General features: G+C 37.1%; 1 long non-coding RNA gene across 1 annotated transcript; it reads right to left on the bottom strand.

The window, feature by feature from the left end:
* Window positions 1-4,680: 4,680 nt before the first annotated feature.
* On the bottom strand, window positions 4,681-5,324 carry LOC124460224. The gene is made up of 2 exons (XR_006954158.1): window positions 5,240-5,324; window positions 4,681-5,175 (listed from the first exon to the last, which is right to left on the bottom strand). It is a non-coding gene; the product is annotated as an uncharacterized LOC124460224 (long non-coding RNA).
* Window positions 5,325-5,611: the final 287 nt, after the last annotated feature.

Raw genomic sequence — 5,611 nt, 5'->3', positions numbered from 1 at the left:
GTTGATTGTGAATGGTTTAATTGTTTTTGATTGAGTTTTAGTTTCGACTTCCCCTACTACTATCCATTGTTTTGCCTCGTCCTAGATGTGTTGACGTCTTTATTGATCAATCATTGGGCCCGAACAAAGATGAAACAGTTTGTGCAGTTTTTGGGATACCGGTTTTCATATATATTTTCTTAGGCCGCTTCAAGTCTCGAATTTTAGATTCGTATAAAAACGAAGCCATTAATTGCATTCAATTAAAATCAAACAGCGCCAAGCTCAAACTAAAATGGAAAGAGTTCAGTCAACTTTAGAAATAGACACCCATTCTGTTTGTAGTTTAAGCCATAATAAAAAGCAGAACTGAAAACCATCACCGAGTGAAAGAAACGTAGCCCCGGCAAAGGCAAAGGAAAAGGCAAAAGCAAAATCAAATCATCAAATAGTCGGTAATAGTTTCGGGTTGTAAAACTCACACGAACAATAAGTTAATCAATCTCTTCAAAATTTTAATTACAAAGTAACAACTTCCTTTAGCAATTTCAAAGCGCGATGAACTCCCCTTAGAAGAGGGGAGAAAGAAGGGTCGTTGAGGTGGAAAAAAGAGTTAGGCATATATACATATATGTATGTATGTATATACTAGAGTAATGAAAACTCTTTAGGAGGAAAAGCATTTACATAAAAAACGCAGCCGCAACTGACTGACTAACTTAAGGTGCCGGCCAAAACACATATTTTATGTAATTTGTCTTTGTTTTCGTGTAATAAAATGAAAATAAAAATTGTAAGACTGAAAGAAGCAGAAGAAATGGTGGCGGGGCGACTGACTGGGAAGGAAAAGGAAGACTAACCCGTAAGCCGTTGGCAATGAATGGTAAATGTGAATGCAAGTGCGAGTACGAGTGTTTCACCCTCACCCCCATGATCAGCAAAGTGAAAAATGAAATGCCAACGAACGAGTTGAAAATTTATTTGAATTTTATTCCCGTCTTTCAACTTATGCGCAGGCGTCACAGCCCTGAACAATGGGCAACGGCGAACCCAAAACCTAAACCCTTTGCGCGCAGATGCTCAGACATATCTTAAAAGAGCCCCGGAGGCGATCTTAGTCCAGTAGTTTCTCTCTCGAGCAGGTGACAGTCGCTGGTCACCATCGCCACCACCACCACCACCGTCATCATCACCATGATCATGAAAAGGAAATCGATTAGTCGAAAACAGAATACTGAAAAGGTGCAAAGAACATCCTGTGAGTGTGTGTGTTTGTTTATATGTAACTGCAGTCTTTTGCCTTAAGCCATTTGTAGACAAGTTTATTAACTTCACCTCCCCCTTCTCCCAATAATCCTAAAATATTTATGAATACAAAACCGCCCCATGTCGCTGGTGGCATATTCTTGGTCAAAGTTTTTGGTTTGAAAGTCAACTTTTTGGCTTTTGTCAACAGTCAAGCTCACTCCACATTCCCCACTAAATCCCCAGCTCTCAAGGTGCGGTCGCAACCCTTTTTGACGGCGGCGAAAAACTCCCTGGAGGCCTTCGCTTGTACGTGAGCTTGAAGAATTTTGTGGCCAGAATTTTGATGGGGTTTCTTTGGCGGGGAGTCGCGACGCCAAAAGAAAACGGATTCTGCCACAAAATCTGCGTAAACTTGCTTCTTGCGGCTGCTTTTGCCGCGGTGGGTTCATTTTCCCGGAGTTTACTTTATATCTTATTTGCTTATGAAATAAGATATTCCACCCATCCACCATTCACCCACCCATTCCGGGACCGCCCCCAACGATTTATGCTTAGCTATTTGCCGGTGGAGTTTTCAGTATATAATCTTTACATACATAAGTTTGTCTAGATAGATATTTTTTGTTTTTATAGTCTGTTTATGAGATTGCCTGACATTTTTATGCATTTTTTTTTACCATTCAGCGAAAAAGGGTTTGCCCTGGCGAAATGGCAATCGTCATCAGGTACCAGCCAAAGTCCTTTTTTGTGCGTCTTTTCCCAATTGAATTGGATGAGGTTATTGATTGAGTTTCGTGATATGTGCTTGTTTCTCGAAACTGCGTCTTTAGTTTGAACTGGCTAAAAAATGCTTGGTGTATATACATATCTATAAATATAACGAAAGGGATATGTGCTAACTTAAGAAAACTAACTTTTAACATTTGAATCATAAACCATTTGAAGTTAAGCTAATCTAAAATTTCAATATTAAACTTATTTCAATTGATTTCTTTAATAATCCTCAATTGATTTATTCACAAGCATATTCCATCTTGGTCAAATTTTTTTCAAATATTTATATTTAGACTCTCAATTTACTTTAACTGCTATTTTTAGGGGAGGTAAAAACAGAATCATATTTGGAAAAACCATAAAATCACTTAACCTAAAAGCTTTTACCGTTGCCAAAAGTTTTCTAAATGTGCATAAATCGAACAATTTATAATTCATATGGAATCATTTTTTCAGAATTTTTTTTTTCATACTATTTGGCCAAAAACCTTCAAATGAATTTCAATTCAATATTTCTTCACTGGCAGCGAATACACTGCTTACGGGTGAGAGGATGTCGAGTAACATGGAGAAGGGGGCTGGGTGGGCTTCGGGTGTCACGTACTTGCCGTATTATGGCAAATAAATGTGTGCTCAAGGATAAATTCGACTGGCTGCCATTTGTGTGGGGATTATTGCGAAAAGTTTAAAAATTGATTTTCATCTGCTGCAGCACAAAAAGGATTTTCATCTGCTGCTGGTCCTGCTTCTGCTGCTGAGTTTGGCGATTTCAATTGGAATTGATTTTTCTTCTACGTAAACATAAATAAAATATGAACACAACCAACAACTGAGTGAGGAGAAAATAGAGTCCCGTTCCCCGTTCCTGTTGGCGCTTGTTTGTTGAGAAAATATTTGCAGAGAGTCAAGGTGCCTGCTCTTGTCCCAGGGATTCATCAGCATTCGAGTGGTTGTGGTAGACAGTGGTGGGAGTTGGTCAAATAAAGCCGTTAGTAAGTATTTCATAAGTCGCTGCTGGATGGCTGGGCAGATAAGCAAGCAATAAGCCTTCAACTGATGGACAGCCCCATGATCCGAGTTCTTCTTCCTTTCGCCGAGCCAAACGAAACGAAATTCATTGGCACACGTACACCTAATACAAACAAGGACATGAGCTCGGTTCGTGACTGAAAAAAGTTTTTCCTCTCTACATACACACACACATACACATGCACACACACACTCAGATACACCGGAAAGATAGATTCCAGCAATGCTACCAACTCCAACTACATCTCCGGCTCCCGCATTCAAGTCGCAAGTCCAACTCTGGACTTCCTTTCGAGTATTTTTCGTATTTTATTTCCATCATTTTTATTTTTATTTCTGCGCTATACCTTCTACCTCCATCCCCCATCTAGCCTTCTGAGGACTTTCTGTGGACGAGAGCAAATGTCCGAAATGTTGCCAGATAAAAATTTGTTATTTATGGCTTAAGGTTTAAAAAATATATACATATATGTATGTGTATATGTATATGTAAGAAACGAAATGAAAGAGCACAAAAAGTTTCTGCTAAATAAAAAGTAAGTAATGAATGAGTTCTTTAAATAAAGGAGAAATTTAAAATTAGAAACACATGGCATATGATCTTTGCTTTGGTGGCAGGGTGTTTGTGGGGGGTCGAGACCTTAGCATTTATTTAGTTATGCTAGATAACAAAGTTTTCTAAAGAGTATCAAAAGTTAATAGTTATATCATTTCTTGACACTAAATTTATGAAGCTAATAGCCTTTTTTGGGATTTTATCAATTGATTCATCAGACCTTAAGAAATGTCCGATTGGACATTTAACATTTTTTATTACACTCATTTTATTTTTAATTTTCAATGACTTTGTTTTTGTTGTTAGTTTTTATTATATTGTTAAATTTTTCTTTTCATTGTTGCTGGCCCTCTATGTTGGTGTGTGTGTGTGTGTGTGTGTGAGTGTGTGTTTCGAAACCGACTATAAAATGCTTTCTTATAATTGCTTTTCGATTGCACTATTGAAAAATTCTTCAGCTCTTTTTTCAAGTTTTATTATAATTGAAATTCCCGAGCATCGATTAATGCCAAACGAAAATAATTCAAATAAATTAAAATGCAATTAAATAAATCGAGCACTGGCGACTGGCAGACGAATTGCGACGATGAAACGAAATAAAAACGAATCGTATCGAAACGAATCACATCGCATCGGATTGAATTCGATGCAAAAGGGTGAAAAATCGGCAAAAATTGTAAATGTGCAATATTTTTTATGTGCTGATTAAAAAAACACATTCCTTGGATATTGGCCAAAATATGCACATATAGTGCAGCAGCAGCCGCCGTTGTTGTTGCTTCTGCTGCTGCCGCAGGCGACGTCGTCGTCGATCGAAGGCATTTTCATTTGCATTTTACAATGAATTTTTCATCGATTCAGATTGATTGCTTCGACAGTTTGTTTCTGGTTTCATTTTGTATTATTTTTAATTGTAATTTTCTTTGAAACATCAATGTATGCAGTGCAGTAGCAGGAGGAAGCTGCGGACAAGAGGCAGGAAGGGTCAGGATGTGGTCGACGGGCAACGGCAATTAAGAGATTAAACCAGAATACCAAAGAAAAAACTTCACATCGGCTGAAGTGTCAATACTCTATTAATAAAAAATGTATAGTTTAAGTTGACACTAATAAATTTTCACACTCTTCCATTAGTATCACAATAAATATGTATTCTTTTCAATTCGAAAAACATTGAACGCCTTGATTACAAGCCTCTTACGAAAATAATCTTACCCAATCAGAAAGAGTATTAAAATATATGTAATTATTTCCATGCGTGCGAAGACGAAAAAAATTGCTCAGCGTCTGTCAGCAAATGAAAAGAGAGATGTGGAATCGATGCCTTCCTTTCCAATGACAAAAGGCATTCCTTTCAATGATTTTTACAGACAAAATTCAGTGACCATAAATCACTTTAAAGTGCGAATAAAAAAAAATTCTCACTTTCACATTTAGTGCAAAGTTTCGTTTTTTTGTTTTGCTCATCCTTAAAGAAATGTTGGATAGCCCTGCCTCTTCGATTGTCTGACTGTCACTCTGTCTCCCTTTCCGTCTCTGTCTCCATGTCTGTCTTTGACTAGCACATCCTCCCCATTTAGTCACGGCCTCTAGATTTGTTGTGAAATTTTATTTATATCTTTTAATCTTAAATGCCAAATAGCAATTATATACCAATTATTTTGAGTTCGATTTTATTTACTTTGTCATTGTTTAAATGCAAAACATCTTGATTCGAAATTGTTTGTGAACGTTCAACGTTGACATTTTTGGCAATGTGTTATTTCTAGAAGGTTTTTTACAAAAAAATATATAAATATTAGTCGAATTCGTCAGGACACACTTTTTTGGATTATCCAGGAGCAGGACTATCGATCTGCATTCAAGGATTTGCAATATTCTTTAATAAATATTGAATTTTTCTAAGGGGGTTGCTCAGAAACATGGCCAAACATCGCAAAAACCCACAAAAATGTTCTTATAACTCAGTCATTTGAAGGACGAACAGGACGTCCTTTTGTCAGATTGTAGGTCTTAATGATCCGC

Source organism: Drosophila willistoni, assembly GCF_018902025.1.
Source record: "Drosophila willistoni isolate 14030-0811.24 chromosome 2R unlocalized genomic scaffold, UCI_dwil_1.1 Seg167, whole genome shotgun sequence".
NCBI lineage: Eukaryota > Metazoa > Arthropoda > Insecta > Diptera > Drosophilidae > Drosophila > Drosophila willistoni.
Note: the sequence above shows the minus strand (reverse complement) of the source record. Positions and strands in the feature narration are given on the sequence as shown.